The 17,255-nt window shown below is 44.5% G+C and overlaps 1 protein-coding gene across 6 annotated transcripts in view; it reads right to left on the minus strand.

The window, feature by feature from the left end:
- ACSL3 (acyl-CoA synthetase long chain family member 3) overlaps window positions 1-13,513 on the minus strand; it is a 51,101-nt gene extending 37,588 nt beyond the window's left edge. Inside the window, exons 1-2 of one of the 6 annotated variants that reach the window (XR_003987887.1) lie at window positions 13,396-13,477; window positions 1,052-1,155 (exon numbers count right to left, since the gene is read on the minus strand). The gene's annotated coding sequence lies outside the window, so the exon portion shown is untranslated. The other 5 variants (XM_030456029.1, XM_030456031.1, XM_030456030.1 and 2 more) reach the window with 5 other exon arrangements.
- Window positions 13,514-17,255: the final 3,742 nt, after the last annotated feature.

Here is a 17,255-nt window from a genome sequence, read left to right on the forward strand (position 1 = left end):
TTTTCTTAACTTTCCTTTAATAGAGAGACACTGAGCCCTTCAGCAGCTTCCCATTTGATTTTACAGTTATCCCAACAGCTTTGTTTCTACAACAGGAGAGAGAAACCTTCTTCCATCATTTCTAAAATAGTCATACTCGGGTCAAGCTGTCACTTCTAGCTTACCTAAAGATTTGCACAGGACCCTCAAACCTGGAAATGTTTGCTTTGAACTGCAAATCATAAATTGTGCTATGCCCACAGTTTCATAAAGGTCACGTCACAAGAGCACAGGGACACTCCAACAGGATGGAATAAGGAGGACTATTTTGGAATGTCAACATGGTTCAAAAAAGCAAGCATTCAGCTCTAGATTTCTAGATTAGTTAGACTGGGACACTGCAATAAAGTGCACTGACTATATGATACTGGAATTTTCTTCTTAGGTGACTCCTGCATAATCACTGACAAAATGCATGAGATGTGAAACTGTCTTGAATTCAATTTGCAGATCAGCTGTAATCAATCAAGATTCTTATAGAACATGCATCCATTCTGATTTCACAGAAGCCTGTTAGGGTTTTTGAAGAATCAGTACTCCAACCCTGATCAGTGACACAGTAAAGGTTGGCAGATGAAATAGTGGAGGGAAGAGTTGCTAATTTATGCAAAAATACAACATAATGAAAACCTGGGGAAGTGAATGTTTCTGTACACATGGAACAGCTTTGGAGCTTCTATGTCATTCTGTTTCACAAAGAAGTCACCAAAGATGAAAGCATAGGACCACAAGTAAAACATGACACTTCTTCAACAGGGATGGGAAGGAACCAGCACACACGTTCATGAGTTGGCAGAAGTAAAGCAGCAGATTTCAGGACTGATCCTGCTTTATACATAATCACTGATTTGGCCTGACAAACTACTTATACTAATACTGTTATAGCCTTCAACTGTAGAAGAAAACTTTTGTTTAAAGAAAAAAAAAAATCCTTAAAGGAATGTTTTTACTAAGCAACCTGCTTATAATAATTACAATACAATAAAAGCATGAATTAACAAGGAAAAGAAACCTTATGCAACTTCTCATCGTGTCAGGTAGAGGTACAGCAGCCAATACAAGATGTTCCTGTCTCAGTGTACCCAAGAGGAGCTGTCACAAGCAACCAGGTGGAACCTAAAAAGAAGAAATTCCCATTAAAAATGGCATTTACAAAACACATCCTCCATTCTTTCAGTTGTAAAATAAAATAGAATCTTTCACTCATCTAACACTGTAATCCATCACCTCAGAGTTGAGGCTTACTGTGTCTAAGTTAAATAGAGGCTACTGCAGGGAACAAGAAAGTAGCCATGGTTCATGGTCACAGTATAACCAAGGTGCTGGAACAGCAGTAGTTGAATTCAGTAGCCCATAGGAGTAGCCCTGCCTCCCTGGCAATCTCCTAGCTCCCCATCTCTTCCAGTTTAACACTGGTTCTACCATTTGGGGTGGAAGAAGTATACCTGTCTTTCTGACTCTACATATCTTTGTATGCCTACACAGAGAAGACATTTAAGCCTGAGTAATAAATATTCCTGGACATTTGTTTAAAAGACTGCATAAAAGAATAACCATTACATTTATTGACTTTGCTCTACAACGCACCAAGGTTTTATTTACTGTCCTTTGTGGAAATAAGTCTCATTTAAACACCTCTGCAGCAGTTCACATTCAGAATATGCAGCAAATGTCAATATTTAGTATCTATTACCAGCCTGCAAAAACTATTATGTACACAGCTACTCAGCTTTTAGCCTGATGATCTTTTCAAGCTTCAGAGAATCAACTGCTTGCTGGGTGAGTTAAGCACCCACTGTGCACAAGCCCCATTTCTTGACTTCCATTTTCTTGCACATATTACTTTACAAAATTAAATTCAAACCCAGACCTTAAGATATCCACACAGAAAATACATTGCAGTCAGCAATTTATAGTCACAAGGACACAGGTAAGATTTTTCTTAACAATGAATCCTACAAAAAAGCTGATTTGTTACCATTCACAGAAAGCACAAAAAAGTTATTTACAGGACTGGGATTCACTGGAAGAAATAACCAAGTATCTTTGTGATACCTTCATTATAAAAACTTCCAATCTGTGTACTCAAGACAATAAAACAAAGCCCTTAATGGAAAAGCAACTGGCTGGGTAGCCACACTCAGAGTTGCTGCTGATGGCTCAATGTCCCAGGTGGAGGTTAGTAATGTGGGGTTCCTCAAGGGTTGGTCCTGGGACTGGTGCTGTTTAACATCCTTGTCAGCAATTTGGACACTGGTATCTAGTGCAGCCTCACCAAGTTTACTGGTAACACCAAGCTGTGTGGTGTGGTCAACATGCTGGAGGGAAGGGAAGCCATCCAGAGGGACCTTGACAGGCTCCAGAGTTGGGCCTGTGTGAACTGCACAAAGCCCAACAAGGCCAAGTGCAAGGTCCTGCACATGGGGCAGGGCAATCCCAAGCAGCTCAGAAAGTCAACTGTATCCTGGCTGCATCAAAAGCATGGCCATTACATCAAGAGAGGTGATTCTCCCCCTCTATTTGAGACTCTTGAGACCCCACCTGGAGCACTGTGTCCAGTTCTGGAGCCCAAACCACAGTAAGGACATGGAGCTGTTGTTTTGAGTCCAGAGGAGGCCATGAAGATGATCAGAGGGCTGGAGCACCTCTCCTGTGAAGACAGCCTGAGAGTTGGGGCTTTTCAGCCTATAGAAGGCCTTATAGCACCTTCCAGTACCTGAAGGGGTTACAGAGTCTTTTTACAAGTGTTATGTAGTCATAGAACAAGGGGGAACAGTTTCAAACTGGAAGAGGGTATAGTTAGATATTAGGAAGACACTCTTTAGTGGGGTGAGACACTGACACAAGTTGCCCAGGGAAGTTGTGGATGCACTCCTCCATGCCACCCATCCCCTAGGTTGATGTCTGGGTCTCAGCATCCCTACCAGAGAAAGGGAAAAACTTTCCACACCCCTCTTGAACATCCACAAAGCCCTTCCCCAAGCAGACCTGAAAATCTGTTCCAAAAGAGGCTGCCTGTATTGACTGTATAGGTACAGATCAGCAGCTCCATCTACTTGCAAGAGGGAGGAAAAAATGCCTCGTGGATCAATTCCTCAGCTACCAACACCCACTGGATCCAAACCTAGCAATAGTATCTTCCTCAGCAGTTCTACCTGACCAAGCAGGGCATGTTATAGTTATGAAAAAGCCTATGTTCAAGGAAGATCTAAGAAAACAGAACTGCACAGATGTTACAGGACTTACACTTGGCCAGAGGTTTTCATAGAACTTTTCCGAGCAGACAGACCCAGAATTAACTTATTTTCCACATCATTTTTAGTCCTTCATTTCTCACTCCAAGTCCCAAACAAGAGACATCTCCTGGCATTTGCTCTGTGTGTGAACTGCTATTACCTAGCACAGGGGAAGGCTAAAATTTTACCTGATGTGGCTTTTCTCTCAAAAGAATGCAGATTTTTCTGGACATGGAGAGAATAACTACTCTCTGCAAGCATACTGTAATTTTAAGCTACCTTGTTCAGGTTGCCCTGGAGCCTTTAGGTGTGACCCACCTAAACTAGGTGAAAACTCAGGCTCCTTAGATGCTTCCAATTGCTCTGCTGGGAATCACAAACACATGCAGGCAGATTCCTGGAGCCACCTAAAAAGATCTCCCACTCGTGCTCACACAACTCACTCCCCGGAGGCTTCAGCAAAAGCAAATTCACAACCTAATCCCAAACCTGAAAACTTCTGTGCAAAAGTGCATTTCTGGAAAGTACACGAGGGCACGGAGACCATTAGGAAAGACACCTCATGCAAACCAGTATCCAAGGTAAAGGTTTAACAAACCCCTGGGGCAGCCCAGGTTGCTCACCAAGCGCGTGGCCTGAGGGTATGGTTGCAGTTTGGCTCAAGCAGATTTAATGCTGAGCTGCTAATAAAAACAGACTGTTCATCTCCAAAACATAATCCAGCTCCCTCCCTCCCTCCATCCTACCAACACACAAGTGCCTGTGTAGCTTGGAATGCATCAGATTAGCTTGCTGATCCAGTTTAAACCTTCTCCTTCTCAGGGCAGAAGGGTGGATTTTCCTTTGTATCAACTTTGGGACTCACTTAAACCTTGCACGAGTCACTGCCAGCACCTAAATCAACAGAAAATTACCACTACAAAAGAAGTTATTCTTTTGCCCTCTCAGATCATGAATACCATCACACAACGAGGGAACACACAGCAGGAGAAAACTTCCACTCAACTGTAGGTGAAGCAACATCACAACAGACATGCCCTGTGACTTGGTCCTCACCAGTGCAGGGGGATCAGGGAAGAGCTGTGCTCTGGAGGATTAACCTTCTGCTCTCACTACTAATGATCTCACTAGTTACTTTTTTTGGAGTTCACCCTTATCATAGAATCATAGAATTAGCCGGGTTGGAAGGGACCTCAGAGATCATCTAGTCCAACCCTTGACCCACCGGAGCAGTTGCTAGACCATGGCACTCAGTGCCACATCCAGTCTTTTTTTAAATGTCTCCAGGGACGGAGAATCTACCACCTCACCGGGCAGTCCATTCCATAGCCTAATCACCCTCTCCAGAAAGAAATTCTTTCTAATATCTAACCTAAACCTCCCCTGGCACAACTTAAGACCCTGCCCTCTTGTCTTGTTGAAGGTCGTCTGTGAAAAGAGTCCAGTTCCCACCTCGCTACAGCCTCCTTTCAGGGAGTTGTAGACAGCAATGAGGTCTCCCCTGAGCCTCCTCTTCTTCAGGCTGAACAGCCCCAGCTCCCTCAGCCTCTCCTCATAGGGCCTGTGCTCGAGTCCCTTCACCAGACTGGTTGCCCTCCTTTGGACCTGTTCCAGGACCTCTACATCCTTCTTAAACTGAGGGGCCCAGAACTGGACACAGTACTCGAGGTGTGGCCTCACCAGTGCTGAGCACAGGGGCAGAATCACCTCCCTGGACCTGCTGGTGACGCTGTTTTTGATCCAGGCCAGGATGCCATTGGCCTTCTTGGCCACCTGGGCACACTGCTGGCTCATGTTCAGTTTCTTGCAGACTGTGGTCATTCACTCTCAGGATAATGAAGAGATCCCTCCCAAGCCACACAGCTGAAAAGCAACCTATAAAAATCACAGAGCCAGGAAGCACTGCTCAAGCCAGCACTTGCACAAGACTCACTGGGCTTTCTGTATCGCATGAAAAAAAAACCTCTGCAAGGACTAAGCAGAAAAGCAATATGAAAAGCAATACTTCACTCCAGCAGCTACATAAATGCAGCAAGTAAGTTGTAGAGTTTTTCTTGAGCACAACTGGAAAGGAAAAATGAAATTCACTTGTTCAAAGCTCTCTGTATATGCAATTTTCAAGTATGCTTTTAGTAAACTTACTTCAGACATAAGTTAGAAATCTTTTCTCAAAAACAGTCTGGTTTCTGTGAAATCCCACCCTCTGAACACACAGGGTTACAGATGATTAGGCTTGACCCCTAAACTGTTTAAGGAGCAGTGCTTTAAGATATTTTAACATATCCCCTTTTTAACACAACCCCCAATTGCAATGCAATGCACAGCAACTGCCTTCTTTTAATATTTTTCAGCACCTAAACCTAAAAAATACTTGGTTTATTCAACCACAGATTTCACAAAGGCTTAAACTAAATCAAAGTGTGACTTAAAAGGCACGAGGAACACTTCATACATAGTCAATCAGTAGAAACAAGACTTAAGAAAAATGTTTTCTATTGATATAAGCAGGGCACTATCAATGCCAAGTTGCCAAAATAAATGTCCCTTGGAAGACACCAAGGAACTTTTCTGCCTTTGTCACATGCAGATGCAGAATCCTGTTCAACATCAAAGCTGGAATATACAATAATATATAATATTCCTGAAATAAGCACTTCATGAAGTCCAGGGAAGGCTACCACAGAAGCAGGTTTCAGCTTTTACTGCTTCAGCCTCACTCCCCCACGTATTTATGAGCACTCTGTGCACTCAAAAGGCAGAGGGTGACCCACAGGGAGTCACACAAAAGCTTAAGTTACAGAAACACTAGCAGCCTGTTTTACTGAAAACCACTTTATAAGCTTTTTATTTCTTTTGGCTGCTGTGAAATTCTAGTGACAGCAGGGAATACAATATTATAAAAGAAAGGAATAGCAAAGAAAAAGGCATTTAAAACTCAGTGTTTTCCTAAAGAGCTACTTTATTTGGGGTTTGTCTATACTGCCTGGGGAAATGAATCCTTTTGTTCAATGTCCAGCACTGGATACCTAAGGCATAAGGATGCATAACCTGCTCTTTGGAGTTATAATTGTACTTTCTAGCCTTAGAAGTAACAGTATCAGGACAATCTCTCCTCTCCTTAGCATTGGGACAAATATCCTTTCCTCTCCATTTATTATTTCCCCCTGTTTCTGTAAGCAAAGCAAGGCAACATTAGTTATGAACGTGCCCAGCAACTGCATAACATGAAACAAATTAAAGACCATTGTATTCTATGTGAAGCAGCATTAACAAAGCCTGATCTTCAGCTCCAAGTCCTCGTGGGTCACTCTTAAAAACAGAACTTACCCATGCAGGTGTTGAAAATCAGAGGACAACATCCAGTGCCCACAGATATGGCCTGGAGAAAAAGAAGGTGAGGAGGTAATTAAGTCCTCCTAGAAGATGATTCCAGTCAGCCATTCAGAATCAGTATGCAAACACTAAGTAGGTAGATGGAAGTTCTTGGCAGAAGGGAAGGAATACTGTTTTTCTGTTCGGGGAAAACAAACACACCCTTGGACTCTGACTATGTAAACAGGGCCAAATTATTAAAATACTTGGCTGGGTAGAGCCTTCACCACTGAATTTTTAAAAGGAGAAAACTGACACCTAAAAGCAAAAGGCACCATAGTACCAGCACCACTTGAAGGAATTTGGGATTATTATCAAGCAAAATGATTTTGCCTGTGTTACATAGATTAATACAAGTTGACAAGTTGGAAGTCCAGAATAGACTGTTAAATATTTCTAGAAGAATAATATAAATAAAATATTTAATCTGTGTCACCAGCCCCTAACATTTCAAAACCTAAAATACTTCTATTTTTCATTTTAACAAAATCCTGAAATAATCAGGAAGGATTCAATTAATCACATAATTAAAATATACACAATTTCAACCACTGTTCTCCTAGACTCTTATCTTAGATTTATCATATATACACATGCATAGAAAAAAAAAGCCAGGATAGCAGATCACTTCTTTCACATCCTAGACCTGGCCACAACTGTGTATGTGAATGCATAAGACGATGTGGACAGTATCTATATTTTCTTTTTAATAAAGCATAAACTGGTAAATGACAGTTTTGAAAATATCTATTTGAAAATGTCTATGAAATTTGTCATAAGTGTCTCTGTGAATGTCTATTTTAATTACCATTCCTGATCAAAACAACACTTTCCAGCACCCACTTATAGCCTTGGATTTGAGACCAGGATGCTCAAAACACAAGCCCACAGCCCCACTGAGCTTCACTGGCAAGTGGATTTGTACCTTGCTCTTCAAGTACTGCATGTTCTCAGGTTAAGCTAGTTGTGCAGATTGTAAGAGAACTAGATAAAAATCTCCACGAGCATCTTCCACCCAAAGCAGAGGGGTGGAAAAAAAAGAAAAAAAAAAAGATAAATCTACACCACAGAACTGGAAAATATTTTCTAGGCATCTCAAAGATGTCCATTAGGAAAATCATTTCCCTGTTCACAGCTTCTCTAGAACAGTAGTGCAGCAACATTTCATCAGAACAGTTCTACTGTAGTCATAAATCACTGACAAGCCCTGGCGACACAACTTCCCAAGCAGTTTGTGGAGTTATTGCTGCAGAACAGACAGAACCCCCATTCTGCCTCAAAGACAACCAAGCTTCCTACCTGAGCATTACAGGGATCACTGCCTGTCCCTTGTGCCTGTTGCTGTACCTCCCTCCCTCTTTAGCACTCACCCAAACATAAGTATTTAAAAAAAAATCTACTGACAAAAAAACCAACAAACAAAAACACTTAAATCTTCTTGCCAAGTCATCACCTCCTTCTTCTCCTCTTCTCTTCTGCCTTTCTCCATACTCATATATTTAAACCAGACTGGACATCCTCTTCACCAAATACAAATTGCACACACATTAAGTTGAACAAACTAACCATGTTCCACTTTCCACATTTTTCTTTTTATAGGTTCTCACAGAACGAGCCTATAAATTTTGATTTTAATAATGGTTTGATAAAATGACTGCAAACCCCACTCCAATTTTTCCCAGACTGTACTCTGTCTTTAAACTTCAGTGGGTAGAAATTGTACTGTATGCCAGACCCAACAAACTTTATGTCATCATGCACACTGATATATGATAATACTGCACTAATTGCTCTGAAGTCTTCTCATTAAGGAGCAAACTCATGAAAAAAACCCCCTGCAGATGGTCAATGTTTTCTGCATGTCTCAGTAGTCAACCTGAACAAAATGAGGCATTTTCCACACACTACCTTAGAGAGCTGTAAGGGAGAAAAGCCTCTCCTGTAAAGATCCAGAAAAGCTGGTTTAATAAAGCTTTCAGTTCACAGCATCCTGATGAGTTTATCACAGGAGAACACAATGTTCTATGCTGACAGCAATATAACATAGCAAATAGATGGGGCAGTGCAGCACTGTTACTTCTCTGCTCCTTCATCTTCAGCAAGGCAATTCTGATCTTTATTTCAACCTTTCTCCCTCAAGGTCTCATACTGGTTTCATCTAGTAGGTGCCAGCAAGGAGAACATTTACGCAGTACCTAAATGGGGAAAAGCTTTCTGTTGGTTGCTGCTCTTTTCCACTATCAAAAGTGAAAACCTGTAGCTTAGTAACTTTTTAAGAACACTATCCTACCTGCTTTTCAGGGAGCTCATAACTGGGAAGCCAGATTGTTCCATTTTAGAACCTGTAATTAACTAGCACATCTTTGTAATTAACAAGCCTCATAAAGACTGAGGGAAACCTGACTTCCCAATGCACACCTTGACAAAGTCCCTTGATGACCTCCTCCTGTAGAATTGCAGATACTGTCAGCATCCTGACCTTCCATGAGCTGCAGGCCCACTTAAGGAATGAAAAGACACATGTGTGAGTAATTCCTTCCCAAGGAGCAGCACAGACTGTGTCAAGGTTTTAAATGGGCCAATTCTAAAACCTTTCTGAATTTTGAATTACTTCTCTCTAGCTGATTCAGAAAATAGGATTTGAGCTTACTTCAGAGAGCTGCGTTTTTTTATCCTCCTATAGTCCTGGATTTAGTAATAGCCATTCAGGAAGTGTGATTAGGATACAGCCTTGCCCAGGTGATTCCCTTCAATATCCACAGAATCTTGAGATCTCAAACCATAGCTCAGCAGAGCATGGAAACCTTTGTGAGCCCTCCAGGCCTCACTACATGGCAAAAAACTGGTGTAATCATGATCTCAGGATGAAGAACAGCAGCTCAGCATAACTAAAAGCAAATAAAGTCCTGCCATTTGAGAGGTGATTAAGATTGACTCAGGTGCTTGCTATATTCCTCCAAGCACTGACAGCCCTCACACGGTCCTAAACAATCTGCCTCTGAAAGTTCTACTGCTACCTGGGACAGAGCCACAGGATAATAAAGCAGGGTCACCCATGAGATCCTGAAGATCCACAAAGAACCTGGCTTCAGGTGCTGTGAAGGCCTCCCCAAGCCTTTTCTTCTCCAGGAACAGCTCCCTCTGCCTCTCAAGGCAAAAGCTCACATCTTGAGACAACCTTGGAAGCTCTTAACTCACCCCAGTTTATCAACAATTCCCTTGCTCTGTACTCTGGACGGGGTGCAACAAGTGCTGAGTGGAAGGGGATAATCACTTCCCTTGACCTACTGGCTGTGTTCCTACTAATACACAACACATGGATACCTCCTGCTCAGCCTGCTGTCCACCACAACCCCCAGCCTCTTCTCACCAGAGCTGTTTCCAAGCCAGGCTGGCCCCAGACTGTGCTGGTACAAGGGGCTACTCCTGCCAGGAGACACAGCCTGGAGGACCTCACCCTTAAATAGCTGTTTAGATGGTAAATTTGCTTAGTAATCAACAGCAGATGAAATGGATAGAAATTGAAGCCAAGTCTTCTTAGTGTTAATACACCTTACTTAGTAGTACTAAGTCGCATCTTAGGGCCATATTCAGATGGCCTAAATTCCACATAAATCCTTCTGCCTCCTATTTCTTATTAGCTGGCTTTCAGGCACCTCCCCACTCTGTGTCTTATGTAAATTCTCCGAATTGCTATCCAAAACCACCTAGATTTCTTTATTGACTGAAAAGAGAGGCTTGAGTGGAAAGCAGACAACTGCAACATCAGACTGCATCATTCCTATGGGTTTGTCACCATGGAAGTAAGCAGCAGATTGTTTGTCAGGGTTTAGTTTACTCTTCCACAGGGATATATATTTTTTAAGAAAACATAGATTTATAAACAACCCAGGATTCTGTTCTTCCTGCTGCCTTCTGCAAACTTGCACCATAGCTGCATCTCCTTCAACAAGAAAGCTTTATCCGTATTTCTTTTCATTTTGCCCCTAGCCACACATGCTGCTTTATTCCAAATGTCTTGATGATTCACTGATAAAAATTTGATCTTCAGTACAATTCTGGCTCAAACCCTTCATTAGTCTACAAAAGAAATAAAAGCTCTACATCAGCACTAAAGATGGGCTGGGGGAACCAGTGGCTTAAATGCTCACCAGTTCAGCAGCAGCACACCACACTCCAATTCCACCATGAAGATGTTTCCCCTAGTTCTTCAAGTATTATCAGTTTCCCAGTAAACACAGTCTTGATTTTCCTAGGGTTCAGGCTCAACCAGATCCCTTGGAAATCATTTCTCACAGGCATTATGGTTTTATAACACTGTCACAAATTGAAAAGTGACACATACCAGCATACTCAGCTCAACATGATTTATTCTGTGGTCATATATCACCAGGATTCTTCAAGAGATGGAGCAGAGAAGACTGAAACTACCCACCAACACTTCTGAAAACAGCAATCAGATTCAACACACCACAGTCCTGATACCTCTCTTCAGGACAAAACCACTGTCAAAGCCCCAGAGCAGCCCAGATACACAGGTACAGTCAGCCTACCCTCCTCCACAGCTGGAATCCAGATCTCTCTCATAACACCAGCAGATAACATGACTGTGAAAAACACACAGTAATATTGAGGCTGAGGTTTGTTGTCTTCACAATTACAAAGTGGAATGGGACGCTTGGAGACGACACAACTTTCAGAACCAAGTGACAGCTTGCTGAGGATAAAGCAGGTTATTTCAGAATCAAATCAGTAGGTTTACTCATCTTGAAAGGATTAGTAAGAAAGCTGCTCTCCTGAGCAGTGTCAGGGACTGGATCCATACCACAGAGCCTGAGTGCACCAAGCACTTCAGAAGTCTTGACTTGACAACACAGATCAGCAGTTCCATCAGGTTCACCCAAGTGTGTCTGCCAGCCACCAAAACTGCACATACAAAGCATGAAATATGAACCTACCTCCTGTTTCTAGGGATTAACAATAACAAAGAAAATTAAGTCTTTCACTCACAATGTTTAGCTTCACCTATACCTAAGCATAAAACCACAGGACAAGGGGGACTTACCAGGCTTCTTAGCAATGTCTTTCCTTAACTTGTCAAAGCTCACAGAACAAGCAAATAAAACAAGATGTGCTTGCTCTCTCAGTGGTACAGATGCTTATGAATATAAAATCTTATTATTATCTTTCTCTGGATTATCTTTCTCTTAAGACATCATTAAGACCTGACAACACACCTACCATTTTTTAACTTTTTATCCCCAAGGAAAAAAAAACCAAACCAACAGCTACAAAAAAAATGAACAACAAAAACCACCCTCATATAACACAGTGAATTTTTTCACAATGAGATGTTAAGTTCACTCTGGCAAAAGACTATTCCTCCAGCAGCACATAACCAGACAAAAACCCCAGTAAGATCTTTTGGTTTCACTTCATGCTTTTTCTCCAGAAGATGCTCAGAATGCTAGAATAACTTTACGTCAACTGAAATATACCCTGAGACTTGCAACTGAAATATTTTGGATAAAAGTAAGTGCCACCAACCTTATTACATTTTCAAAGTACTCAGATTAATTCCTCAGTACTTGTTTTCACGAATTCTGTATGCTAACAGTACTTCTAACGTTAGAGAGTGAGCTTAAATACCAGAACTTAACGTTTGGTGCTACCAAATCCATTTCACAGGCCAAAAAGAGCCACATATTTCTTAAGAAAATCCAGTACCTCTGATTTTTTTAAAAGCTACGTACTTGTTGTACATAACCATTACAGGTTTTGTGGAGCTTATTTCTTCAGCAAGTTAAAAAAAAAAAAAAAAAACAACAGTGCGCATAAATTACCTTGCAACTACTCTTATTCAAATCACCGTTTTCATTTCTCCGAAGGTTACAGGTCGCTTATTTCCCAAAGACTTTGTTTGGGTCCCACAAACTCAACCTCACGTTGGTCTTATCAGAAATAATCCTTTAACACTTGCTCCTCTCCCACACACTCCGAAGAGTGAATGCTCCCCTGCAATCCTTCCCGAGCAAGCCCACGAACAGAACGCACTTCAGCCCTAATTCGAGCACCCAACCCCCTGAAAAGCTCAATGAAAACCCCAAAACTTCACCGCAAAGCCCCCCTCGTACCTCCTCCGCCAGCGCTGGTTTCACGTTACACACCAAGCTGCAAGTAGAAACCGAAGCCTACCGGTACCAACCCCCAAGGTTCGGGATGTTACCCTCAGGGGGCTGGGACACGGCGCGGCCCCCCCCCCCGGCGGGCGGTACCTGCGGGCGAGGCGGGCCGGGCCGGGCAGCGGCGGGCGGCCCCTTCCCTCGCTCCCTCCCTCCCCCGGCTCGGTGACTCACGACGCGCTCTTTCCACGTCCTCGTACGCAAGAACCCAAACACAAAGCAAAGCAGAACAAAAACGCGCCTCTATTTGCCCCGTATTTCACCGACCAACCGGCGAACCGCCCCCGTGCGCCCCGGCGCCCTGCGAGGGCGGTGCCGGCCTCACGGCGGCAGAGAGGCGGCCCCGACAAGGGATGCGCGGCCGAGCGTCCCCTCTCTGCCGGCTGAGCCGCTGGAAGCCTTCACCGTTCCCCTTTCCCCACCCCGCAGGGCCGCTCCGGCACCACCGCGGCAGCGAGCGGCCACGCCGCCCCGCCCCGGGAGGCCCGGCGAGGTACCGCCCGTTCCGGCGGGCCCGCTCCAGAGTGGGGCCGGCCACGCAGGCACCCTTGCAGCTCCGCACTTACCGGGACGCGACCCAGAAGACGCGGCGGGCCGGCTCTCCGAGTGTCGCCGGTGACCAGGAGGCGGCCGGGGCTCAGCGGCCGCTCCGCGTTCCCCCGCGGCCGCGCGCCCCCATCCCCTCCGCGGCGCCGCGCGTGCCGGTTGGCTGAGGCGGGTGGTGCGCGGGGCCGGGCTCCCGGGAAATGGCGCGGGGTGGGAGGGGGCGGAGCGGCGCGGAGCGGAGCGGGGTTACTGCGGGGCAGCGGCGGGGAGCGGGGCGGGGCCGCGCAGGCGCAGTGAGGGGAGGGGGTGCCGGGTGACGGCAGGAGGGTGGGGATGACGTCAAAAGTTAATTTCTGCTGTGGGTGCGGGAGCGCGGGTGGGTGTCTGGTTCTGCCCGGAGCCCCGAGGGGTGTTAGTGCGCACGGCTTCTGACGTGTGTGCTGACAGAACAGCTCCACTTGAGCTTGCCCGAGGAAGCGGTGGCTGCTCCATCACTGGGTGGTTTGGGGCTGGGAACAACCGGGTCTGGGGGGAGGTGTCCCTGCAGCGGGTGTCCCTCCAGCAGGGTGTCCCCGTGCAGCGGGGGTTGGGACAAGAGCATCTTTAAAGGCTCCTTCCAACCCAAAACGTTGTGATCCAGGGTCAGGGTTGGAGCGGTGGCAGCTGGCAGGGGTGTGTGCCAGGGCTGGACCCACCAGCACCACGGGTGGGCACAGCAGGAGCTCGGGGGGACGTGGGCTGTGCTGAGGAGAGCTCTCCTCATCGCCTCCCAAGGTGCTTGGAAAGCCGGGGCAGCTACGAGGGCTTCAGGGTTTGAGGTTGCCATTAAGATGCTACCGAGTCTGAGGTTTTAAATGAAGGTGTCATTAGTGGCAGTGGGGGTTCGTGACGTGGATCTCTGCTGACATAACTGGACGCAGACCACTGATTTCACATCATCTGTCACCCAAGCTGGCGTTGCATCAAGTTTGGGTTTGTACTGCTCAGGGCTAAGGTCTCTATTCAGCAATGACCAAGGACCCCTTTTATCAGTACTGACTCACCTGGAGTCTGCAACTGTTTCTTCAGAATTAAATGCTTTCATTTAACCAGTGTAAGACAATTCCAGAAAGCCAAAAGAAATGAACACCTGCCAACCATTAGCAAAATAAAAACAGCAAATGGGAAGAAGGTTCCAAAGCCTGGGAGAAAGATCGAATTACAGCCGGTTGTGCCAGCAGCTGTGGCAGCCCCCCTGCTGAAAGGATGTTTGTTTTCCTGCTTATGTGCAGGTCAAGTGCTCCTGGCACACATCTCACAGCCCAGCAACCCAAATGCCAAGGTGTAGGAGTGGGAAAGGTAGGGATCATAGAATCATAGAATCATAGAATCATAGAATTGGCTGGGTTGGAAGGGACCTCAGAGATCATCGAGTCCAACCCTTGAACCACCGTTGCGGTTGCTAGACCATGGCACTCAGTGCCACATCCAGGCTCTTTTTAAATATCTCCAGACACGGAGAATCCACTACTTCCCTGGGCAGCCCATTCCAAGGTCTGATCACTCTCTCCATAAAGAAATTCTTTCTAATATCTAACCTAAACCTCCCCTGGCACAACTTGAGACCCTGCCCTCTTGTCTTGTTGAAAGTCGTCTGGCAAAAGAGCCCAACCCCCCCCCTAGCTCCAACCTCCTTTCAGGGAGTTGTAGAGAGCAATGAGGTCTCCCCTGAGCCTCCTCTTCTCCAGGCTGAACAGCCCCAGCTCTCTCAGCCTCTCCTCATAGGATCTGTGCTCAAGTCCCTTCACCAGCCTGGTTGCCCTCCTTTGGACCTGCTCCAGGACCTCGATAACAACAACAACAGCAACAGTGGGAAAGGTAGGGATGCAATGGTAAGGGCAGTCTGAACAGAGCCTTACCTACGGCTTCTCAGGCAGGGAATTATTTTCTCCCATTTATAAACTGTGCAGCCCACAGGTGCACACAGCATGTGTCCCACTAAACAGCCCTTCCTCCTTTCAGAAGCAGCAGCACTCAGTGCATCTCTGCTCATCTGCAGAATCCTTGAGTGACACCAAATACACTGACCACTTCTAAAAGCAACCTAACAGAGCACAAACTACTGATCCAAAGACCACGTCAGTCACCTCTGTTACTGGAAAAAAAATGCTTCCAAGCATTTAGAACTGGAACAGAAGCCACTGACAGCTCTGAAAACCAGGAAAACATTATCCACAGGAGTTATCTGAGCTGTAGCATGAGCTATGCAAGCAACAGCAATGCTCACTGAAATATGGGTGGGAGTATAGAGAGGTTGTATTTGACACACTTTCATACTCATTTGAAGAAGTGAAAAAGGATAAGCAGACTTGGAAGGAGAAGAAACTGATTTTTCAAAGATGGAAAATGTGGACATCTCTGCAACAGGAGTGTGGGCTTCCTGCCAAATGTTTCACTTCAGTTTTACACCAGTAAAGACAGAGTAAACTTAATAAATACAACATGAACATTGGTACTAGGGAAAGAGTCCTAGACTTGAAATCTTTCACATTTCTTGCAAAGTGGGGAAGGTTCAGGTTAAAACTAAACATGCAATTTTACATAAAAGAATATGGGAGATAAAGCACTGCACAGCACAGAGCTCATCTGCTCAATGTTGGATCACAGGTTCACCTCCCTGTTCCCCTCGTTTGCTCTCAGGTAATCACCACCAATTGAGCAGTAAAATAACATGGCAAAAGCCTCACCTTGAGAAATGCATGGCATCCAAAACTCAAAATTAGATGTGCCCCTTATTAAACTGCTAAAGCTGAATACTATTAAGCTTTATGAGCAGGAGATTCCTAATAAATTTAACTCCAGATACTTGTAAACTTGAGTTCAGCCTTGCCTTTATTACAAGGTGCATCAATGTCCATGTTGTAAACTGGCCTGAACGTTTGAGTTATTTAAAATCCACAAGCTAACTGTGTGGTTAGCTATATTTATTCCCAGCAGACACAGCTAATGGCTGTATCCCTGTCCTTCTGGGTAAATGAGGAGCTCATGATGATATATCAGCCCAGGAAGATGTGTTTTTTTTTTAATCATAAGGCCTCTCCTGTTGGTGTCCCCCAGTTCCTCCTGATTTTTTCCATCACAAGCTACATACCAGGACAAGAAAGGACAAGTTAAAATATGAACTGATTTATATTTCAAATAAAAAGGCATAATAACACAATTAAAGGCAGGAAAGAAGTTGCTGTATCACCCTAGAGCTTTCAGGCAGGGAAAGCACATCTGTGAAAACATCCATGGCTCCTACTAACCACATCCCAGTGTTCACAAATGCTTGAGTTTGGGGGTATTTTTTGTAATTTCCAGAAGGAAAAACTCATTAGCTATGCTTTCCCTTTTAAAAAGGTTCAGGTATCCAGTCAGAGGGAAAAAACCCACGGTGTCTGTTTTGATCATCAGCAGAGAATGAATAGCAAGTAGTAAACAGCAGGGAGGATTCCAAGTGATCCTACAAAAATACTGATTTGGAAGCACAGTCAACTGACTCATCAGGGAAGAGAACAGAAAGCCAGTGTCATATTTGGCCAGTTCTAACTCATATCTTATGGGAATTAGTGAAAAAGTACAAGCCACCCTGGGAGAGTCTATGAATGGGTAAATATGTGTGGAAGGTTGGAATTAATCTTTGATGAGCAGGCTGCTGCCTACTCATGAAGAAGCTAGAGGGGAAAGAAAACACCAGTGTCTTTTAGCTAAAAATCCCTCAAGGCACACAAACAAAATTAATTACTTCAAGAAGGTATCTATGGTTAACCTAAAAATTGACTTCTGATGTGAAATACAAGAGACAATTAAAGAAGGGCTTGGGTAGGACAAATCTCATAGTCTGGATGGAATGTATTTC

The sequence above is a fragment of the Calypte anna genome, chromosome 9 (genome assembly GCF_003957555.1).
Source record: "Calypte anna isolate BGI_N300 chromosome 9, bCalAnn1_v1.p, whole genome shotgun sequence".
NCBI classification, from domain to species: domain Eukaryota; kingdom Metazoa; phylum Chordata; class Aves; order Apodiformes; family Trochilidae; genus Calypte; species Calypte anna.